Source organism: Helianthus annuus, chromosome 1 (genome assembly GCF_002127325.2).
Source record: "Helianthus annuus cultivar XRQ/B chromosome 1, HanXRQr2.0-SUNRISE, whole genome shotgun sequence".
NCBI lineage: Eukaryota > Viridiplantae > Streptophyta > Magnoliopsida > Asterales > Asteraceae > Helianthus > Helianthus annuus.
Genome location: NC_035433.2, coordinates 95,975,213 through 96,001,065, shown reverse-complemented (window position 1 = coordinate 96,001,065; position 25,853 = coordinate 95,975,213).

Sequence of the window (25,853 nt, the reverse complement as noted above, 5' to 3'; positions counted from 1 at the left end):
TTTTAATTAATTTTTTATTATTTAAATTTTTCTTATATTTTATTTAATTTTTTTCTGCAGTTGCTGTATGTAGACTGCACGAGGCAGCCAGCCTGCAACACTGGCGATGGGGTCCGAGCCATTCATTACTGGACAAAGGATCTTTTGACGCGTCAACAAGACTACGAGATTTCGAATGGAGGGTTCAGGCGTGGTCAGTTGAAACCACTAAGCGACGCTACAGCTGAGAAAGATGCCGGTGAACAGGTATGACCATATTTAAAATTTTTAATCTCTCTTTCCCATGTTTTGTTTTTATTTGTTTTTTGTTGGTGTACCCATATGGCCTAATCGTGTCTTTTTGTGTTCACTAGATAGAGAACTCGTGTGCCGCTGAAAAAAATGACGAGGGTACGAATGGAGAGACGAGCTGTGTGGATAAATGGTTACAAGAGTTAGCCGCGTTAAGGTCTAGAATAGAGAAGGCTTTAAGTGATCGGTTGACCGTGGAGCCGGATAACGAGGATCATAGGAGGTTGAAGCGAAAATACCTCGAAGTGTTAGATGTGTTACCATGTTTGACGATTGAAGGATTAGAGACCTTCGAGGAAGGTGAAATGCTGAAAAGAACGGCCGGGGGTACTTCCAGCCCTCCGTCCGCCCTGGCAGGTAATCGTATGGTTTTCTACGCCATGCAAAGCGCATGCGTATTTTTTACCCTATTGCTTTTATAATTGGGGTGGGGGGAATTCTGCAGGGGGACGTGAGTAACCGGCACATGATGATACGGATGCAGCTTCAGATTCTGGCGACAAACACGACGAGGTTGATTTAGACGTGTTGATATCCGGGGGCGATGATACGGGGGCGGCGTCAGCCTGGGAGATGTAAGCGTGGTCCTTGACACCCTTCCAGGTAACAAAAGAAAGAAAAAAAACATGCAACCCCGTTCGATTTTTTTACGTATGCAATTGTGTCTCAACGTAAAAGTGTGTTTTATTCTTTTCATTTTTAGAGACACGCGACGCTGCGGGTGGAGGTGACGTTGATGAGCGCGCTGATGGCATGCGGGTTGTGGACAATGTTGGGGGGTTACAGCAGATAGCGGAGATGCTGGGTACAAGGAGGCTGGAGGTTTACAAGATGTGATTTATGGTGTAGAACAGTTGTCGGTTGAAGTCGGGGGTGCTGTGAGTTTGGGGGATAACAGCCAAGTCGATGCTAGCGGGCCGGTCGAGAAAAGAGTGGGGGGCTCGGATGTTGACAGCCTACCGGACGTTGGCAAGCCAGGTAACGAAAAGGCCACATGATGGCAAGATGTGTTACTGATGGGTAACTAATTTTTTTAACTTTCTTTTAAGACACGTGCGACGTTACAGGTGGGCCTGAGGTGAACAACACAAGCGAGCATCGGGGGTCTGTGCGCGATGAGGAAGTCAATTCCGATGACCGCGATGAAAACGTAGACCCGGCTGCTGATGTGTGCCCACCGGCCGCCCCCGTGCTGCAGCAGCAGCCTGCTGACGCGCTTCGGCCAGTAGCGGTATGCGAGTTGTACGTTCCGAGGACTGGGTTTCCTAACCTCGCACCCGCAATTGAAAATGTGCTGACATTTCCTGCACGGGGGAAAAGAAATGTTTCAAAACCCGAATCAGGTATGTGACGAAAAAAAACCAACAAACGGTTTATAAGAATATATTTTTTTATTGCCACACTAGTAATTCTCTGATACATGAGTTTTTGTGTTTTGAATCAGCGACCCTAAACTGTGCTTCCAACCAAGGGGGGCTGCTGAACGTACTGATGGCGTGATAAGGGATGTGGTGGAAGTAAGAGTTAGGACTGGAGAAGGTGAGACAGTTGTTGATCGTTGTACGACACTGGAAGTGGGGCCGGTGTCTATTGGACGAGGGCGAGGGTGGACCAAGTCAAGAATTGTCGCGAGGCTTCTTATCGCACCCCCGTCTGTCGGCGCAGCCTGTACGTCGGGCTTGCGTGCAGCAGACTACGCCCCCGGTGTGTGTTACGAGGTGGAACAACCAAGCGTGGGTGCGCACAGTGGTGTGTATATAAAAATACCAAGTCGCGTTCTGTTTTTTTCGTTTATTATTTAACAATGAAAAAATCATGCCCTTTTTTAGTTAACTTTTTTTATCGCCCCCGTAGGTGATGTCGGTGGCAAGGGAGAGATTGGGGCTAGTAGCCAGCCGAGTTTTAGCTTGGGGATCTCGCAGGGAGTGGCGTGCGGCGTGGGACCGACTGAAAAACCAACTGGTACGTACCATGGGGGACTATTCTGTTAATTATTTCGTTTTGTTCCTTTTTATTTTTTTAACCTGTGACATACCACCCCCCAGTAGCAGGTGTCGAGACTGACTTGGGCCCTAGACCTTCGGATGCTTTGGGTGTGTCGGCCACCGTATCTAGCCCAGTTAGAAGCCCTATAAGCTTCGAGTCCTGGGTTCCCGTAGGTGAGGCCACTACCAAGGGTGATGTTGCGTCGTGTAGTCACCCGAGTTTCAGTCTGGGGATCTCGCAGGAGGGGCTGCGTGGGTTGCAGCCAAACGAAAAAATTACTCGTACTTACATCTGTCATTATTTAAAAAAGGAATCTCATACCTTTCAACTTTGTTTTATATTTTTTATTTATTTCTAAAAATTCTTTCTTCCAGCACAAGGAAATGTTTGATTATTATGTTTCTTATTTTATTTCTCTTTTTTCTCTGTAATGCCAGCAGCAGCAAGTGATGTGGCCGGCTCGGAATCTGGACGTTTGGTTGGTGCGGGGGCCTCTGACAGTGTAGGTAGTCTGGAAAGAAGACGTATAGGTACCGATTTCTGGTTCCCTGTTGAAACACGTGGGTCGGTCGACATGGGAGAGGGCAGTAAGCACACGGTAGACGGTGAGCACCCCAAGCCAACGGAGCCTATTCGAGCAAGACCAATCCGAGCGTTCCATGAGAAGTCGCGCTTGGTTACCAACCCGGGTGACGTAGATATGGACCCAAAACAAACAACGACGCAGGAACTTTCGGCATGGCGGTTCCTTTTCCGGAAGCGGACAATGAATGGGTTGTTGAAGCAACACTTTTTGAAATGAGCGAGAGGTAAAAAAGATAAACAACCACCATCTTAAACTGCGCGCGTGTCGCCCCTGAGCCAAATCTAAAATTATTTTTATCTTTTGTTTTTTTATATATTGTCGTTTTTTAAACTACTGAGGCGTATTTTTCGTTTGTTCTATGCAGTGATCCATACACACAGGTCAACCCGGACGACGCACCCGATAACTTTCCGTAAGTTACCCAATCGAAAAGAAATATATAAAAACCATATCGGTCTGGTATTTGTTAGAAACCAACCTTTATTTTTTAGTCGGTCGTGGCGGTAGTAGAAAACAAATTAAATAGGAAAAATTCTGAAAATTTGACGTTTTAAACTTCTAAATTTTTTTTCCTTTTTGTTCATCGTCCCGCAGATGTGTGATGTTTGAGGATAAGTTTGGGGCACGCGCGGAAGCTATAGCACTTCAATCCCTGGAAATTGGTAGCAACGTAGCCGGGTTAGTAGTCGATGCATGGGCGCACGTCCTCAACGACGACCCGAATTTCTCATTGCCCGAGATGCCTAGACGCTTGTTTTGCATCCACACAACCGTGGTAAAAAAATGCCCAACTTACTGTTTCTGTTCTCCTATTCATTTTTTTTTTAGGAAAAAGGGGCACTTTTTGTAATGCAATAACCGTAAAACACTTTTTCCGCCTTACGCCTTACGTAAAATGTTAAGTGTAAACTTTTAAACATAAAACGTAAAACTTGTTAAAATGAAAAATGTTGAAATTTTCTAAGTATACATGTAAACTTTTTAACGTAAGCCAGAAGGTGAAAGGTAGGTGTTTCAAGCAGGAGGATTTGTTTAAAAATAATGAGTCTTGGTTCTAATATTGGGATTATTGAAAGCTACAGTATAAAGTAAATCATTTTCTGACACTCAAAATTGGGGAAGCCGGCTGTGACAGAATGCTGATATCTGATTGAAAAGGTGAGAGGTGGTAAAATTACCATACTAACCTTCACAAGGTGAGAGGTGGTAAAATTACCATACTAACCTTCACAAAAGACATGTGAAGAAATGACATGGCAACTTGTTATTGGTCAATATTAGTTCCCATGGTTCTTACAACTGGAGGTGGTTTTTATTTTAGCGCTCCCCTATATATATATATATATATATATATATATATCTTCCACACACACACACACACACATATATATATATATATATTCTATTTCGCTTATGTTTGAATGGGCCTAGCCCAATTGACTTTGTATGTGTGGGTCTAGCCCATTTCATTTAACTAGTGTGGGCCTAGCCCAAATTGTTTAAAGTGGATCAAACCCAATTAGTTTGTAAGAGTGGGCCTAGACCAATTTAATTATAAAAAGGTGGGCCTAGCCCAAAAATAGTTTACAAAAGTGGGCTTAGCCAAATGTATTCTCATAAAAGTGGGCTTAGCCCAGGAATAGTTTTACAAAAGTGAGCTTAACCCAAAACAACTTGTAAAAAGTGGGCTTGTTCATATTGGTTTACAAAAGTGGGCTTAGTCCAATCTAAAAGATAAGTTAGCCCAATTTTTAGTTTTAAAAGATGGGTTAGCCCGTATGGTTATTAAATTTGGGTTGATCCATATTTTATTACTTACTATTAAAATAAATAACTTATAACAATTTAGGTTAATAAAACTAATAAATATTTTGTATAAGTTACTAGTAAAAATAAAGTGAGTGTCGGTTTGTTTGGTTTGTTTGTTTGTTTGTTTTCGATCGTTTCCTTGGTGTCGTTATGGTTCATTTGTGTCGCCCGATTCGTTCGTATCATCCGTCTCGTTTATGTTGTATATTTCGCCCGTGCCATATATTTTATTTTGTATGATTTGTCAAAGGTGTCCGAATTGTGCAAGGATGGACATTCCATTTTTATAGTTTTCTTTTTTCAAGTGTTAACATATATTTTTGTACTTTTTGTGTAAGTGTATATTTTTTTATTTATTCCTACATGAACTAAATACATAATATACATACAAAATATAAGTTTGACACCTGATGAACTCTTAAAGTATATATTTTTATCTAAAATATATACGTTCCATTGAGAAATCTTTATAAAATGTGAACTTATAACTTCTTGTCCGAAAATTCGTTTAATCAAGTTTAAAGATCCCAAGTTGTTTTCTAGTCATCAAATCCTTCGTTTAACACCTTTTGCTCATAACCAACTTTATAAAAAAAAAATTTGCCATAGTTTCCTTTAAATTATGGACTTTTCCCAAGTTTAAACAAACTTGTTTTTAAATAATTTTCAACTCAAAACATAATTAAGTATTAAAAATCATCTTATCTTGCCAACAAAAGTGTCATAAACTTGTTGTAGCTTTAAACTTTCCTAAAAAGGAAACTTTATTTATGATTTTTACCAAAAATTTTTAGATTATTATTTTATATGAACATATTTTAAGTGATTAACGAAGCCATTTCAAGTGGAAATATGTGTTCACAATAATTCTAAGAACAAGTTCATGTTCATGATCTTTCCAAAAATGGAAACTTTAATTACCCATTTCAACAAAATTTCTATTTTATTTGTTTTAAATAATAATCCATATTTTGTATGATGCATGTGACCGTTTTAAATTCCAAAATTTATGTTCATAACATTTTGTTGGTGAATCTTGCTAGATCTAAACATGCATGTGTTTAGATCATACTTTTAAACATGAAGATACAAAATCATGTTTTCTACATAAACACAACTTTAAGATTATCAAGAATAATAAAACTAACATATGATCATATTAGTTTGTTTAGTTTTTGTTAGTAATTCTTGTGTTCTTTAAATAATCTTCAAGATAAATACTTGTATATTTGTGTTTAAACATAAATCACAAAAATGTAAGTACAAGATTTGAAGCTTACTACTAGCACTTGGCTAGGGATGAAAAAGTAGAAAAGATGATGAAAAGATGAAGATATGAAGATGGTGATGATCCAAGAACTCCAAGACTTGCTAAAATGCTTCAAATGTATTTCCAAGCTTTACCAAAGTTTTGAATCATCCATGCAATCTTGAAAAAATTGTGTTTTGAATTTTTGAAAGTAAAGATGGTGATGGTGGTGTTCTAGCTGAAATTTTAGAGAGAGAAGGATGGAGTTGAAGAGTTTGATGAATGTGTTTGAAATATGAGATGTGGTGGAGTGTTTAGAAATTTTAACTTAATCTAGTTCTTCCACCTAGCACACTAACCATCACTTACATTACCCAACACATCAAAACTTAGAGATGAGTGGCATGGGGCCCCACCCAAAACCGTGAGCAAGGAAGGGGGTTTGGAGTTTTTATTATTTATTTTTTTAGACTTCTAATATACATAAACTTCATGAACTTTGATAATTCATATAAAATTTTCTATAAAGTTTCAAGGTCCAACATCTTAAAGAAATGTGACACTAGGTAAAACTAACCCACTAAAATTATTAGTTCGTTGTTCGGTTGAAAATTTTGGTTCAGGTCTTGTACCGGGTTAAATACTGACATTGCGTTTTACTTATATGAATCCATGTCAAAAATTGTTTTTGCACATGTTTTATCATGTAAATTATTAGTCCAACTTTCCGGACTAAAAATTTTATTATTTTTGACACAGTTCCTTTATCGGCTTTGTTGTTAGGCAGTTTACTGAACTAGCTATGCAGCTTAACAAAATAAGATTTAAGTGCGGATTTTATGTCGTTTTTAATACCCTTTATATTATTTATCATAAATAATATTTATTTGTGGGTTTTCGGATAGTTACTGTTTCGTTCTGCGGAATGCTGTACACTTCCGCAGGATTACTGTATTTTTCTACGGACTTGTACAATTTGGTTTTTAAATGGAACTTTCTAAATAATATAACGCACATGTTATTTTTAGACGAAGATTTTATGGACTATTTGTGCAGACATATCTTTATGTCTCGTTTTTGTCGTGTCAGACTATACCGCGGCTAGTATAGACAGGTATTGTGTGTTCGCATGTCTTCCGCTAGTCTAGGATATAGTTTCTAACCGTAACGGATTCTTTTATCATAATAAGCTATGATTTTTATAATTCCTAGACTTTTAAGACTTAATCAATTAAAAATCAAGCCAAATACGCAAAAATAATTAACGTAATAGTTGTTCAAGTTGTACGAAATTACTGGTATTTTGCCGAGTGTCACATGTTATATATATTCTGAGCATGCAAGCCCTAATTGTATACGTTGCTGGGAACCTTATTCTCTTCTCTCTGCACGACTATTTAACATGAGGACTCACAAATCTCTACCTTCCTCTAGGTAACTTAACTAGATCTCGATTATAACCCTTGTTGCATATATATGATTCATCGTTGTGTTTGTTTATATGAATGCATGAAAACATGTTTCTTGAATGTTAGGGTTTTCGTAATTTACATGTTCTTGATCCATGATGTTGTTAGTTGGTTTCTTGTTTCGTATAGATGCATGAATGCTAGGATTTCGTTTATAACTTGATATTGATGATAGATTGTTGTAAGACCTGTTATGTCTCTTGCCGGCGATGCGGATTGACGACCCATTTATTCTTTTTGTTTACACATTTTATTTCCTTAAACTTAGATGGGTAGGCTTGTTTCCCATCTGACTGATGATTCTGAATTTTAATATTTGATTGGGAATACTATTGTGTTGAGGCAATATATTTGTGTTGATTATTGAAATATCGAATGCTTTGGTTTATGACTACACTATTCTATTCCTTGTTTGCTTGTACTGAGTATGAAAATTATATATGGTGTATATTTTTCTTATGTTGGTATTTGGTGAATATAGGAAAGCATGAGCGGACAAAACGGTGGTCGTGGTAGACGAGTAGGTATTTGCATGACTCAGGTCGAGCTTACCGCCCTAATTAATGATCGTGTCGCCGAGGCTTTGGCGATATATCAAGCAGCACACCCTGGAGGTAATTTATGGTTTTAAGTTATCTATTCTAATTCCCTTATAACTCTCATATCCTTACTCGCTCTAAATTCTTATTAGGTCAACCAGCATAACCAACTCAACCACCTTTTTGCACCTTCAAGTCATTCATGGATTGCAAACCTCAACACTCTTCTAGCACTGAAGGAGCCATCAGCCTTCTGCACTGGTTCGAGAACGGAGAGTCTGCTTTCGCAATGTGCAACTGCCCCATGGAAAGTCAGGTGAAGTTTGCTGCTGGAGTTTTAGAGGATATCGCGCTTTCTGGTGGAACGTGCAAGTGCAGATACTTGGGTTGGAGGTCGCTAATGATATTCCTGGAATACCTTCAAGGACATGATGAAGGAGGAATACTATCATCGGTATGATATTCAAAAGCTATAAATGGAATACTATACCCTCAAAATGACTAGACCAGAAATTGAAGCCTTCACTAAACAAACCAACGAGCTAGCAGCTATATGTCCAAACATGTCAAACCCACCCTACAAGCGTATTGAGTTGTATCTCAATGGATTGGTCCCACAGATCCAAAGCATGGTAACTTCTACTAATTTGCTTACTATTCCGCAGATTATCAGGCTTGCACACAAACTTACCGATCAGTTTGTAGACCAAGGCAAGCTACCAAAGCGCAATGCAACTGTTTCTGAAACCTCGACTGACAATAAGCGCAAATGGGACAGGAATCAAAACAAGGGTACTAGTTCTAACTAGCCCCCTCAGTAGCAGAGAAAGTTTGATAACAACAGGACCCCTAATCAGTATGTGTCAAACAATCAAAATCAAAGCTCATATAAGGGAAATCAACCTCTGTGTGATAAGTGCAACCGACATCACCATGGGTAGTGTCACCCAAACCACTGCCAGAGGTGCGGGAAGTCAGGTCATGCAGCAAATGTTGATACATGATGTATGCTGCCTACGTTCAGTAGCGTACATGATAGTGCGTGGCCCATTCTTAATGCTCCTCCAAACATGAGGTTCCTTCGCCTTACAGTATTGCTCAAACCTAAACTTCCACTCATAGTAGTCGTCTCTGTACAGAAACCTTGGAACCTTGGTATATGACGTGTGCGGTGTGTTATATAATTTTGTATATATTTTTAGCCCTTTTTAACACTTTAGTCAAGTTTTAAATTTATAAAACACGATATTCTACTAACACTAAACACACATATGGGCAAGTGCACCCATCGTGAGCGTAGTATAGCGTTGGTAAGATACCGAGGTCGTCCAAGTGTAGGATCGGACTTCGACCTAAATGAATCGTTCGGAAGAGCTCAAATCCGTTTCAGCGGCGGAAACAAAGAAACGAACATATACACAGCTTGTTTCACACTTTAATCCTCTCGTATATTGATATTACAAACGATTACAGTAAGAGGAAATACTGGCAGCACCTCGGTATTAATTCTGAACAACAGTTACAAATGACATGACAAACAAACCTATATATAGTAGTTGTGAACCGCTCAAAGGACATGCCATAAAGGCGGTCCACACTGTCTGTAAAAGCGATTCAGCTCAAGACCTAAAAGCGGTTCCCATGTGTTACCATACAAGCGATCTGACAAGACTTCTGAAAAAGCGATACATCATGTTGACTAAATATCCTCTTGTCATCTTGTGAAGTTTCATCTAATTGGCCCTCATAATGGCAACACCTCATTGGACCTCATGTTGGTCCAATCAACACAAACATGGCAACATGTTTTGTCATTTTGTGAATGCATATTTCTTGTGACTTTAGTCATTAATCGGCCAACATCATTTTAGTGAAATCATGACATCACTTGTGATGTCATCTAGATGATGTCACTCGTGATGTCATCCCCGATCAGATCCGCACCGTAGCCGAGACTTGACACTAAGACGAAGCCGACAGATGACTGCACCAACAGACTCCCCCTCAGATGTTGACGAGTCTAAAGTGTCGAGTCTTCAACGACTTCAGTCTTTATCAGTCTTTGGATTTCTCTCTCTCTATCTTCAGACTCCCCCTCTCGATTTGCTGGCATTCCTTTGATCTTCAGCAACATCTTCAGGATCGACGTCTGGCTTTTCTGCAAAAACTCTACCTCAGAGTAAATTTCTTTCACATATATTTCAAACATATGAACTTGAACCAATCCAGATTCTCATAAAAAACAAAACTCAGATTGTGATGAACCACTTGAAAAGGTTAGATTATGAAAACAATTAATTTCATACAAACACTCCCTCTCAAGCATTGATCATCATGTTTAGCACTCGGAATTTTGAAAATCAGCTATTCAACATCAGTTGTCGAAAATCTTTTTGAATTTTTCAAAATTTATGCTAAAACACACTTAAAATCTTTTTGGTTTTTTTCGGAATGAAAGTAAATGCAGAAAATGAAATATTTACAGACAATATTTTTGTGAGCTCGTGCAAGAGGATCATATCAGTTTTGAGACAAATCACCAACACCATTAAGCTTTAAACATACTAAGTTCTAAACAATTTACCTAGATTGTCAGTATATTTGTCCACTTAAATTTTCAACACAAATTTCAATCGATTCGAGATACGATATAAATGTTTTAGAGACTTAAACTTAATTGTGTATCACTCCACTTGAATATACTCCCGTATCCAGATCCCAAATATTCAGTCTTACAGGTGAGTATACCACAGATGATATCTGTAAAGGGGTAAAATGCGAAACCGTGAGAGCTCAGGTCAGAACTTCCGTTCAGCAGAGAGATGACGGCTCGACTTTTGGTGGGTCCCCTTTAGAGGATCTTTTTGCATTTCAACAGCAGCGACTATCAATTTTATTGTTTCATCAGCATGCTGAGGGCGGCGCTTTTTCAAGCATTTGCAGAAAGTATTATCCGGGGACTAGGTCAGTACTTCCATACAGCAGAAGTCCCGGGATAATACCCCAGATATCACTGAGTATAAAGACCTAGTATCTCAGAATACGGGACCTTTCAAACAAGATTTCGGGGGTTACCCATATATCCAAGAATAGTTACCCACGAATTAAGCAAGTTTGATTTAGGTTTATATCTCGTTTCAATTTACTAAATGTGCGAAAATCTACTGACACATCCGCAGTAAGATCGTTTATCACATTTTGACTTTCCAATTCTTTAGCGTGTTGTGATAGTCCACTGATGCACTATCATTTCCTCTTTTATGCAACAAAACTCATTTTTGATTTTATCATGTTTTTGGCTTTTTCAAATTTTCTGATGTTATTGGATTTTCTAAAAATTCTTACTCCCCCTAAAATTCAAATACATCTAATGAAAATTGAAAACAAGCTGTACAGAACATGACAACTGATATCAAAACACTTCAATTCTCCATCCGTTTGGCTTAAACAATCAGAACTCCCCCTCACAACAAACCATTTTCCCATAATGATTTCAAAACACTTAAGTTTGTTTTAATCAGAATGGTTTTTCCGGAAAATAAGTTTAGTTGTTTTTATCTTTTGTAAAATGGGGTTCAAATCATCACTTTGTTTACCAAATTCTTGAATGATAATTAAATCAAGTCCAATTTAATGACCCTGATTTAACCACTTGTAAGATCTACACCAATTACTACCATACAACCACTTGTAAGTTTAGCAATTCAAGCTCTTCAAACCTGTTTTTCAACTAATTACCATCTTTAGGTTGAATTCTCAAGATGCCGATTCCTACTCCTCGCTTACAAACCTGGGAGTTCCGGCAAGTCCTGCAACTACACAAACAGATTTAGAAAGATGCCAATTCATGATCCGCAATACCATCTTGGGATCTCTGGCAAGTCAGGTTTTCATTCTTGAAAAAATATATCCACCCAAGCCTGACCTTCCTTGGGTGTAACCTCATCATTTTCATTGTTTCTTTCAACCGACCTGTAAACCCATCCTTTGGAAGCATAAAAATCCTGAATGCTTTGGGCCTTACCACTGACCATTTTTCCAAAGATGCGTTTTACATTTCCGTTGAAAGTTTTTTCAACATCAATTTTCTTCTTGTCAGAATAAAACTGATTTGAAATGTCAACTTTTCCGATTTTAGATTTGTAATTTTTAGCACTTAGTGGCGGAAAATTCACATCGTCCACTTTCTGAACTTTCTTTTCAATCTTTTTCTCAACACGTGGCTCTTCTGATTTTATGGAATCAGATTCATCACCAGACTTGTTACCTGAACCTTTTACAACCCATTTCTGATTTGTAGCATTGTCTATTCTTTTGGAAGCACTCTTTGAACATTCTCCTTTCTCATAAGTTGAATTCTCAAAGCCTGTGAACTTCCGGGTTGATAGTTCAGTCTTCTCAACAACTTTTTCTTTCATTTTTCTTGAGACTTCTTGTTTTGGTCGAAATGTCTTTGGACAATCTTTCGCAACATGACCCACAGCTTTACACTGAAAACAAGATCTCTTTTCAACCTTCTTCAGAACTTCGGTCTTCTTTGGTTCTTCTTGCTTCTTGGCAAGGAATTCCTGATTTGTCTGATTTCTGAATAATTTTTCTTTTTCAGCTTCCGAAGTTTTCCCTGAAACAAACACATTTTTTTGTTTATAAAATTTTTCATTTTTATAGTTTTTCGGTGGAATAAAACCGAGACCTTTCTTTTTGAAATTACGATTATGGTTTGATTTCTGTTGAAAACTGTAACCACAATTGTAACCCATTTTCTTGTTAATTCTTTGTTGATCTCTTGAAGTGTACTGTTTAGGTTTTCCGTTAAGATTAAAATCTTTTATTTCAGAAATATTAATTTCTGTGATTTTGAAAACCTTTTGAATCATTTCAATTCTGACACTTCTTATTGGAAAGCTTTCATCTGAATATAATTTGTCAGAACCTTTCAAAGTATATGCCACTTTGACCGATTCATCATTCAAATTAGATTTCGAAAGTAAAAACTCTTTATCATAAACCCGTTTGTCCTTTTTGACTGTTTGCTTTGACGCATTGGACCCAGACTTTGACTCGGGTTTTGACTTCGTTTTTGATTCCTCATTGTCATCTGTGTCTAACACCTGATCGACCATACTTTTTATCAACTTTGACTCATGATCAGTGTCTGATGACGTATATGTGACATCAATACTTTCTGGTAAGTTATCCGACGACCCAGACTCCCATTTCAAATTGATTGCTTGATTGACTATTTCTGAATTTGGATTTCGAGGTGAATATCCATTTTCTACTGGGGGCGGACATCTGTTGTAAGATACACTCGATTTCTTACCAGAAGTCTTCAATTTTTCTTCATCTTTTGTCACAGATTTTTCTTCTTCAAATATCTTCACTTCTTCAAACGTCTTCAAATCTTTCACCACTGGATAAATCCTGTCAACAACAAAAGTAGAACATGAGTAGCTGTCCAATAATTTCTTGACTTTCTCAGTTTCTATCTTTTGTGTCGCTAACTCAAGCTCGAGATCTGCACACTTCTTTATGTTATAGTTTGCTGTATCAAGCTATCTCAGATATGCTATCTTCAAAGTATTCATAGCTTCAGCTTGTTCACCACCAGAATCTGTATACTTGTTGATTTCTCTGTTCATTGTGTCATACGATTCTTTCAGCTTGTGAATGTTGTGCAACAGCTCATTGTTCTGCTTGATCAGCGAATCACAGTTTATGCACTTTTCTTGGACCATGACCGGTTCAGCATCCACTTTAATTTCAAATTCAGGAACTTCTTTCACTGTCCTGCCTGAATTTAAAAAATGAGCTCTTCTCAATTTTTCAGCTTTTGCTTCTTCCTTCAATCTCTCTTCCTCTTCAGCCTCCTCTTGAATCTTTCTTCGTCTCTCTTCAGCAGCTTCCATGACTTTTCTGCATCTTTCTGCACATTTTAAATCATAAGCATTAGCAAAGAAAGCATGAGAAGTATTTTTGGCCATAAAGTCTTGATCTGTACAAAAATCATTCCAAGTAAATCCTTCAGCCAACTTCTCATCATTTTGTTCAGCTACACATACTTTGCTTTCTTTCGGAAGATATTTTTCCCAGGTAAAATTATCATATTTTCCCTGACTAACAACACATGCCCTTTTATCAACCACGTCTCTTCCATGAGCTGTTTGTGCCTGATGCTGCTGTGCTGGTTGTGTGATTTGATGATAAATGGCCTTCTTGTGATAATCATTGTTTCCGAAAGGATTCTGGGCACCGGTAGCTTCACGGTTTTTGCATTCCCTCTTGAAATGCCCCTTCTCCCTGCAACGAAAACATGTAACTTTAGATTTGTCAAAACCTAAAGCTGAAACATTCGCATCACGAAAATCATCACGGCCAGTAATTTGTTTGAACTTTTCGGCACGTCTCATCACACTCGCCATACACCATTTTATATCCATCAACTCCATTTCTTCAGCATCAATTTGATCGTAATCCTCTTTCGTGAGCATTGGATTACCGATCTTTCCTGCAACAAAACAACTATAAGATTCCAGAATCATCCCTAACAAAGACATTTGGTTTTTAGCAATATCTTCAGAGTAATCTTGATCATTTTCAAGACTCAACACAATGTTACACTGAAGTTTTCTACCACTCTTTGTTACAGAGATGTTAGGATCAAAAGATGAAAATCTTGTGCTGCTGCTTGATCCCTGAGATGTCTTCACTTCAGTAGAATCTTTAACGCTGTAGGCAGTTTCGATCTTAGGTGAAAACTTTGTTGAATCAGTAGCACCATGCTTGTAGTACAGACTGATATCCTGCTCTCCATCGTAGTTCTTCATCCTAGCGATCTTTCTCTGCTCCATCTCTTGGGCTTCTAAATGCTTTATGAAGTCTCCGAGTTTCATCTTTTTGTATTCCACTTTGTTAGACTTCAGCATCATCAAGAATGTTCCCCAGATTTCATATGGAAGTGCATCTGCAAGTTTTTCAATTAATTCATCAGTATCTTTCTTAACACCTAACTTTGTCATATTTCTCACCAAATTACAGTATCGATCAATAATTTGTTTGGTGGTTTCATTTTTTAATCCCCTAAACAAGTCAAATTCTTTCTTCATGAGAGACATTTTGTTCTTTAACATGTCATCACTTCCTGTAAACTTTGCTTCCAATTCTGTCCAAATCGAATATGCAGTTCCATCGTGTTGAAGCAAAATCAAGATATCTTCTTTTATCGCTTGCTGAAGTAGACTGACCATTAATTTTTCATCTCGATACTTCTTTTTCTCATCTGTACTCATCTCTCGAAGTGTTAGTTGCACACCATTTTTAACTGGTTTAACATATGGTTCCTCGGTGTGTTCCCATGCATCAAGATGATAAGCTTCAACCCAATTTCCGAATCGTTCTGACCACACGTTGTAATCATCAATATCCATGAGTTTCGGTGGTTTTTGAGATGTTCCGGTTTCATTTTCAATCAAAGCACTTTGGGTAATCGAGGTCGGAGTAGCAAAAGCGTTGTAAAAATCAGAGTCCATTCTTCAAGAATCAGATAATACTTCGAGCAATACAGTAATGCTTCGGGAAAATACCTGAAAGATAAACAAACAACACAATCAGTTTACGGTATTATCAATTAATAGAAGCGAACTGGTACTCGAACTGATGATCAATTCTGTGCGGATTTGAAAGTTGACAAGCTGAGTGAACTAAACGTTGACCAACTGTGCGAACTGAAATAACCCGAATCGAATTCAAACGACTTGACCCTTTGAAACCTTTTGAACTTCAGACTGTGCGAACGGCAGAAACCACAACTCAAATTACGAGACCTGAGTACACAACCTCGGGATTCGGTTTACACTTGAACTAAAACCACACTTGACATGATCAATTTAACATATATGAAATCAATGTATTACAACTGACTTTAATAGGGTCAAATGACGACAACAAATAATTTGGCTTATGGGCGGCAAACTGTTTAGACAATGACAACTATTGGGCCTTCATTAAATGGGCGGTGGCCCTTTTAAAACAAAACAACAACTGGGCAGTGGAGGATGACATGGATATGACGGCTGGTTATATGGGTGAGAATTGGACCAACAACATGATGGGCGGTGCAAACATGTTTTAATTTGTTAAATTGTGGGGCGGTCACTTTTCTAAAACCAGTTCATCATAATCTGTTTTGTCGGTGAATTAATGAGCTTTAAAACGTGATTGGGTCTAGCTTGGGTGGTGCCGGTTCATATACTTGACTTAAGAGCGACCCACGTTAATCCACAAAAGCGGTCCAGAAGATTCCCTATAAGCGGTCTCAAAAAGCGATCCTCACTATGAGCGATCCAGGTAAGGTCAAATGAGCGGTCCACACGTTACACTTTTTGAGCGATTCAAGGATGTTTCTATGAGCGGTTCAGAACTGTGTTTCGAGCGGTTCAGACGGTATTTCGAGCGGTTCAGAAAAGTGGTTCACATTCGGACATCTTTTTCACCCACTTTTTCTTTGAATTTCAACCCCAAACTTTCAAAGGTTTATCTATACACTATCGCGCACAATCCCTGAGATTTTGAACGAATTTTGACCGTGAAAAAATTGCGTTTTTCGAAAAAGAAAGATGTAAAAGCAGAAAAATGATGAGAAACGAGCTGTATATGCGAGATCTCCTCCTCCTTGGCTCTGATACCAATTGTAGGATCGGACTTCGACCTAAATGAATCGTTCGGAAGAGCTCAAATCCGTTTCAGCGGCGGAAACAAAGAAACGAACATATACACAGCTTGTTTCACACTTTAATCCTCTCGTATATTGATATTACAAACGATTACAGTAAGAGGAAATACCGGCAGCACCTCGGTATTAATTCTGAACAACAGTTACAAATGACATGACAAACAAACCTATATATAGTAGTTGTGAACCGCTCAAAGGACATGCCATAAAGGCGGTCCACACTGTCTGTAAAAGCGATTCAGCTCAAGACCTAAAAGCGGTTCCCATGTGTTACCATACAAGCGATCTGACAAGACTTCTGAAAAAGCGATACATCATGTTGACTAAATATCCTCTTGTCATCTTGTGAAGTTTCATCTAATTGGCCCTCATAATGGCAACACCTCATTGGACCTCATGTTGGTCCAATCAACACAAACATGGCAACATGTTTTGTCATTTTGTGAATGCATATTTCTTGTGACTTTAGTCATTAATCGGCCAACATCATTTTAGTGAAATCATGACATCACTTGTGATGTCATCTAGATGATGTCACTCGTGATGTCATCCCCGATCAGATCCGCACCGTAGCCGAGACTTGACACTAAGACGAAGCCGACAGATGACTGCACCAACACCAAGGACACAAGAGTTTTTAATACCGGTTTATCCTCAACGTCTAATCAAATCAAAATTTTGGAAAAAGGTTTAAACATGAAAATAAAAAAACTAAAAATGTTGAAAATAAAAATAAAAATAAAAACAGATAGACAAGATGAATCATTTGGATCCGAGTCGCCTTTAGTGTAATCTTTGATGTTTTCCGCACTTTTGCACTTTTTAAGAGACTATCTTAGTTATAGTAGTAGGCCCCTCTTTTGAAGGTGACGTTACCCTCAACCCAGTAGTTTGAGTCAGCAAGGATACAATCCTAAAGGATCGGAATATGAAAGATAATTAATTAAGTTATTAATGCGTAATGTGGTAGGCCCCTCTTTTGAAAGTGATGTTACCCTCGGCTAAGTGGTTTGAGTCAGCAGGGATACAATCCCAAGTAGCCGGGTTAATGTATTAATAGTAGTTTACATATGAGGGGGTCAAGCCATTCGCACCCCCGCCATCCAATACTAGTGGGTATTGAAGGAGGTCCTAGTAAGCTTGACCCAGGTCCTTGCAGGATCTATACACTGAACAAGGCAAGAACCTTACCAAACCATTCCCTTAACCCGCGACCAGGTAGCCAACATATCTCTACATAGACCGTAGAGATATGAATGGTGTAAATCTTTTATTTTATATAGACAGTAAAATAACGCCAAGACACCATAGACAAATGAAAAGGAAGTTTCACCTTCAATATAAGAAACTAGTTATTAAAGTCATTAATACAAAACCAAACAAAAGTGTGAAAAGATTAAAAAACAAAAGTATTACACTAAATGCTTGTCTTCACCAAGTGATGTAAGAGACTTAGGCAAACATGGCCTTTGATTGTCAAGAACTCTTACTATCAATCTTGGATCCCGAGACTACTACACACACTCTATGATGGATGATGGTGGTGGATGTGGGTGTTGTGATGGTGGTGGAGTGTAGGTGAAGTGGGAGAGAGGTGGTTTGTCAAGGGATGCCTTTGAAGTGAACCAAGCACCCCTATTTATAGCCAGCACAGAAGCCCAGACACGGCCCCATGTCCATCCACTTTCTCTTTCTTTATTAATTGCAGTTTGCCTGTATTAGCTCCACACGCCCCCGTGTCCGCTGGGCACGGTCCCGTGTGCAGAAGCGTATCTGTACTATCAATATTTGCTTGGATTCTACGAATCTTAGCGTTGACCATGACCGTCTTGAGCTGGGCACGCCCCCGTATTGAGAAATAGAAGCTTCTACAACTCTGTCTTTTCTGCAAACACTTGAGCACGCCACCGAGTCCGCTGGGCATGGGGCGTGTTCAGCCTTCTGATCTCTTGCTTTTGATTGGAAAGATGCTGTCGAGGGGTCGGGCATGCCACGTTTATTCCTTTTCTTGTTATTATGTTAGGTTTTGCTGCATATTTGCTTATTTTGTTCATTTACGCTCATTTAATCCTGAAAATACAAAAGGAAGGCAAAAACACACTTTTTCAACACTAGTACTAAAAAAGGGTTAGTTTTATGCCTCATTTGATGTAATTTATATGTTGCATTTTACACACATCAAATACCCCCACACTTTAATCTTTGCTTGTCCTCAAGCAAAACTCTTTTTAATGTGGCTTACACACCCAAATGGAATGGGTAGAAGAGAAGTTTTTGGGCTTGTCTTGAGTGTCGGGATTCCAAGATCTTTATTAGGTTTTATTTTTATGCTATTTACAATCCTATTCGTTATGATTTATTTAGAACGTTTCATAAGAGAAATTACTTATTTGGGCATAACATACCTCTTTAAAATTCCATTTATATACAAGTTCACATACCTCATTTAATATCACTCAACACTTGGCCGAAGATGTATTTTTGTGAAACACTCAAGACCGGCATGGAACTTACTTCTACCATATGCTTGCCATGCAATCAATCCTCCTTCTTTTTAACTAAAAACCTTTGTAAATATCAAGAGGACTTGGGGAAGGGTTGGGCTTGGGTTAAAGGTAGGTGGTTTTCGGTTAGTGGTTAGTAGAAAAGGGCGAAAGACGTAAAAAGCGTCGGTCGTCGTAAAACTTTTTGTTTTTGTGACCTTTTATTCAAACGAAGCATTTTCATACAAAAGTTTCTTTTGAGGAACTTGTTTGTTTATTGCTAGACTTCATTTTTTTTTTTTGATAAGGAATGTCACATGAAGACCGAACTTTTTACTAAAATAAAGGGTTTAAAATGAAAAAGGGTTTTTGGTGGGTAAAGGGTGTTTGTTTTGTGGGTTTAGAAATGAAAAGTTTTAGACTCAAAGGGGTTAACTAGGGGGATTTTGGGTAGGTGGTAAAAAAAATGAAAAATAATGGTGTTGAAAAGAAAAAGGGTTAGTCCTAATGCCTCCATCATTTACTTACCTGTGTTTAAGTTGATAAGGACCGGGAATGCATCGTTATAGCAAGTTCTAGAGTCGTAAGAAAGCAAACGGTTATTCACACAAGAAACGAAAGATGAGCATTTAGTTTAAAGATGTGTATTTATATGCTCAATTAAAGGCTCAAAACTCACTTTTTGTGGGAATGGGTTTTTAATGTGATCAAGTATATATAATAAAATTTTAACTAGATCTGTCATGCCGTTTCATAATTTTCTTGTGTTGGTTCTTTTTATCACTATGCTATCGGTTGTAAATTTGTAAAAATATAACCTTTTTAGAACTTGTTATTCCCAACTTAAACCAAGACAAGTAAAAAAATGAAAAGTTTTTGAAAAAATTTGGGGTGTTTAGCAGTTCCTATAGAGTTTTGTGTAAGGCTTGTAATTAGGACTTGTAAAATTCAATGTTTTAGCGTCCCCCCACACTTAAATTTCACATTGTCCTCAATGTGTCCCAAAAATAAGTTTTAAGGTTGATTGAATGTGTAAAAAGGTGTGTTAAAAACAAAAATTTATGTTACTGGGCATCTGGACACGGGCCCGTGGTAACCGGGAACGACCCTGTGTTCAGATTTCCAGTATCAGAGAGTAACAAAAGGCTGGGCACGGGGGCGGGTTCAGTGAACACGCCCCGTGTCCAGGTACCTGAACCGAGCGTTTTTCTGCAGACTATTGAGCACGGGGCGTGTTGGCTGAGCACGGCCCGTGCTGAACTTTCTGTAATGAAGAAAATTTATCGGGAGGCTCTGTTTTTGTGCATGGGGTATTGGTTCAAGTTTCCCTTAGTATCCTTCACCATCCCGAGTGTGTTTTACCCATTACAACATCATCCAAACACCATTTAATAATTAAAAACCGTCATTCATTAAAGAGAAGATTACAATAAGTTCCTAGAAAATAAAAGCATAAACTAAAACTTAGCTATGTAGGTCAAGAAACACAAGAACTCTAAAACCACAAAGAAGTCCTAGCCTATAGTTTATTTTAAGAGCAAAATTTCCAACAAAGATAATTTTCTCGGTTGAATGAGGCTTAAAGAACTTCTTCTCCGGGTATGGTCTGTGACACCCGGCTTTTCAGGCCGTACCGTACCGTACCATTGTAACACTTGTTGTGAATAGATAAAAGGCCATATTTGTGACTGATTATGATGCTTATATGTGAAATTTAATGAGTTGGTAAGTTTAAAATTTGATAAAAATTACGTTGGCAACGGTAAGATAAACGCTTATCGCGTAACGGTTAAAATGCGAAACGAACGTCGGTGACCATCCAATCAGTGTTAAAATCCTAAAAATAGTCTGTTATGATTAGATTAACAATTTTAATCATATTAGTGAGGAAAAATAAATTAAAACACTAAGAAACTCTATTTTTTCGAGTTAAGCACGTACCGCGCGATGCAGTGCGTATACCGACAAAATACTGTCAACACAGCCTGTCAAGGCAACTAATAATCATTTTAGTAATAATTTGTTGAATTTATTACTTTATAATGATAAATTAAAAAAAAAACTCTTAAATTCCTATTTTTGCGATTTTAAGCGCGTACCGCGCAGCACAGTGCACCATACTGCCAAATACCGGCAATGTCGCCAGTCCAGGCAAACAAAATATTGTTCCATAATATTTTGGTGAGTTTATTTTTATAGAGTGTTAAAAATAATTTAAAACGCACTAGAACGGAATTAAAACGCTAGATAAAATACCCGGTATCCAGTAAAATACTTGCTTTTATACTATACTACATATATGTATATATATATATATATGAGTGTGTATTCGTGAGGTGTGTGTTTGTAGAGAGAGGTGGCAGCAATTTAACACTCTCTCTCTCCTCTCTCAAATTTTCATTGGCCATTTTGGGAGGTGCATGATGATGCTTTTGCAAGAATTTTACACATCTTGCATAAATCAAGAACATGCAATTAAATACAATTCAAACTCTCTCGCTCTCTCTTCACAAATTCAGCCGAAAACCTCCTATCTCTCTCTCATTTTCGAAAATTCAGCCATTACATCAAGATTCAAGCCATTTTCAAGCTTGTTCTATGCACTTTTGAAGATCCTATGGTGATTTGAAGGTGTTACAAGCAAGAATCAAGCCTCATATCATCATACTTTGTCAAAAACCCACTTGAATCTTAAGGGTATAAAATCATTCTTTTTAAACATGTTCTTGATTCTTGTTGATGAGAATAATAGTGAAAAGTTTCTCTTGTTCTTGTGTTTAATCACAAAACTTAAAGGTAATAATAAATGGGTTTTTAAAGAGAATAAAAATGAGTGTGTGTATACATATATGTATGGCCGAAAATTATATGAGTGTGTGTACTTAGTTGTGTTTTGAATTGATTAAGTGATTCTTGAATAATATGAATCTTGAATGATAGAATACATGCATGAATAAAAAATGTCATAAAACAAGGATCTAAAAGTGTTTCATGATTTAAAAAGAGATTTGATGAGAAAGTGAGCTTTTGAAGGTTTATGTAGGTGTAAACATTTCGTGTGTATGTATGTACGTATATGTGTTCTTGAGCATGATTAGAACATAAAAGATGATGATGATGTTGTATGAGTGCAATAGATGCATTTACTTGAACATGCATGATGATATGAAAGCATGAAAGGATGATTTGATAAAAATGATATTTGATCAGATTATAAACATTAAAATATATGATATAAAACTTTGTCATGAGGTTTACTAGTTTTGCATGTTATACGTGAGGCTTAGAAACTTGTAAAATAGGTGAAATAATGTGTTTTGAATATGATTTAGTAAAAATCAGTTATGAGCAGATTATAAACACTAAAATAAAGTTATTTTAAAGTGTTTAGTGACATATAACTTTGTCATAATGTTTGCTAGCTTTGCATGTTGTACTTGGTGCATTAAAAGTTGTAAAATACGTGAAATCGCATGATTTAAGTGACTTATACAAAAACTTCACTAATCTGATTATAACTACTATTTTAATCAGTTAATAACATGTATTGTGTTAAAATAACAAGTCGTTTCAAGTTGGAATGGTTATGGTAACGTTTAACGCTAAACTATGCGTTAAAAAGGTCAAAAATCGGCTTTTCGAGTGATTTTTATAAAACTGATTTAGATCAGTAAGTAAATTGATATTTTTAGTTTAAAAATAAGTATTTTAACCAATTTTAAGTTTACTTGGTGTTTGAAAACGTTACCGAATCGTTAAAATACACATTTTCTAAGTACACTAGTATGGGTAAAATTTTGGGTAAACCTTATGTGTTAAAATGTGTTATGTGGTTTAAACATGAGAATGTGAAAATATGTTAATTTTTAACATGATTTTAAAGATTTGGATTATCCATGTATATTTGTGCATTTTGTGCGGTAGAAACCGTAAAAATTGCGTTAAATGTGTAACTTGTTTGTCGAGCATGAAATTTGATATGTATGAGATATTTTACGTATATTGGCTTTAAAAATGACAAAATAGATAAGTTAACAAGATTTCACGTGTTTCGGTGTTAAATTATATGAACGTTTATGTATATATATTACGACGCGCAAATCGTAGATAAATTGCGTATAAACGGGAGAGTTAACGGATTTACACAACAATGGTCACCAATAAAACTGTTCAAGTAGCGAGATCATAATATATATATATCTATATATATATACGTATATATATATATATATACGTATATATATATATATATGTATATATATAGGGGCTGGTTAACGTACAAATGCGCTTATCGTACATTACGTACGCTACAATCTCAGCTGTCAGATCATCTTCCCGCATTGAAAATCGCATGTTGTTTTTTTGTAACAATTTCGCATGTTGGTTTTTTAACATGCGATTTCTTCAAAATTACCACATGCGAAATTGTTACAAAAACCAACATGCTATTTCATCAAAATTGTCACATGCGAAATTGAATTACCACATGCGAAATTGTTACAAAAAAACAACCTGTTATTTCATCAAAATTATCACATGCGAAACTGAATTACCACATGCGAAATAGTTACAAAAAAACAACCTTTTATTTCATCAAAATTATCACATGCGAAATTGTTACAAAAAAACACCTGCTATTTCATCAAATTTATCACATGCAAAATTATTACAAAAAAAAAACAACATGCGATTTTCATTGCGGGAAGATGATCGGACGGCTGAGATTGTAGCGTACGTAATGTACGATAAGGGAATTTGTACAGTACCCTTTACCTATATATATATATATATACATATATATATATATATATATATATATATATATATATATATATATATATTCTAACATGCCAACATAATCAAAAGTGACAACCTTTCGAGAAAATCTCAAAGTTATGTGATAATTCTAAGAAACGGAGAAACTTAGGATTTTTGTGTTAAATATATATTGATTTAGAATTGTTCCTATATTAGGACATATATAAAAATCGATCTCTGGGCTTGCGGTATTAAAATACGCACCCAAAGGTGAGTGTAACTAAACCCCTCTTTTTACTGCTTTGTACATATTTTGGGGGTGGAACACGTTGTTAAAAGGGTTTAATAATGTTTTCGAAATAAAACATACCTTTTAATATAAAAAAATATATTTTTGCTGAAAATATATGAATTTGATAAGTTATACGTTTCGAAGTAAAACGATTTTTAAGAATGAATATTGTAAGTGTGGTATTTCTTTAGTGAAACAAGACCGTACGAATTGGGGATGAATTCTGGACTGAGTCTCAACATTTGAGTGACAGGGGAATTCGTAAATCGTAGTATATTAAATTGTCATATTAGTAGGATATATATATTGTACGTGAGGCAGACATCATATTGTTCTTCGAGAAAGAACCTTGCGCCCATGATGTCGTTTAATCAGTTAAGTATGGTACACGAGGAATTGTTGGTAGATCTATCGAGTTGACAACCCCGTCGTGACCGGTTGCCCCGTGTCAATGTCAAACGACGAATTATTATTCTGTTTATTGTCTAGCATTGATTATCCCTGCATGGTTTATATATAGTTCGTATCGTCTAGCTAACATACGAGTCTGAAAGTTGACGCAATAATTTAATATACAAAACCTGGGCAGTATTATTGTTGTCGGAGTAATGAACCGACGGAGGGCCCATGGATTTTAATAAGGAAATAAAATGGACTTTCTAAAATTTATATGGATGTTTTCAAATAGACACCTAATCAGAAAGTTTTCCTTGAAATAAACTTTGGTAGTAAATGAATACGTGAACTCACCTTCCTTTGTGTTGACACTTGATTTTAATGTGTTCTACAGGTACTTGAGTTCGGCTTCGGGAATTATGGCATATCTTGTGGTTGTTGATGCATGTTTTGTCACTTAAATATGTTGGACTAATTTTAAGCTTTCTGGGACAAATGTAATAAGATCCGTGAGGATCAAAACAACTTAACTATGTCGTGGTTGTGTCGTGTCTTAAAACGTAATGTTTGAATAACTTACATCTAAATATATATTAAAATGTCCAACAATTAAATGCATCGATCGACAAGATATAAATGGGCACAAACTTTCGTCACCACTACGTTTTATATGCCGCTGCGACGTTTTTAGGGTGTGACAGAAGTTGGTATCAGAGCCATTGGTTGTTAGTGAACTAGATGTTTTCGCAGGAAAACACTAGACTTCAACCGAAGAATTTTGAGATTTAAAGTCCAAAATTCTGTTTATTTAGGCCTTGTGTGTTACTATTCACGTTGATCACACACTTACTTTCTACGGATATGATATGTCACGTCTCGGCCTATAGAACCATTAGTAGACCTGCTGATTGATAATGTCGAGCCTACACTTGAGATTCTTTCGCCCGTCGTTACAGAATCGTTTGTTCTGCTATTTGAGTCACGTATTTTGCTACACCTCTTTTAGTCTACTCGTAGGAAGGGGACTCGACCCATTAGAGAGATCGCATCGACTTCGAGAGTTGAGACAACGTCCACTTTGAAAAGGCAAAAAGGGGTTGGGTCAATCACTCTCACTGTGATCGTCAGTTCGCCACGTTACGAGGAGGCATGGAGACGATGAGGACTTAGAGGGACAGATGGACTGTTATGATGAACTAGAAGAGCTTGTTAGGAAGACGTTGGACTTCCAGGGATTGAAGCGTTAGTTGTTGTTTGTTTTGTA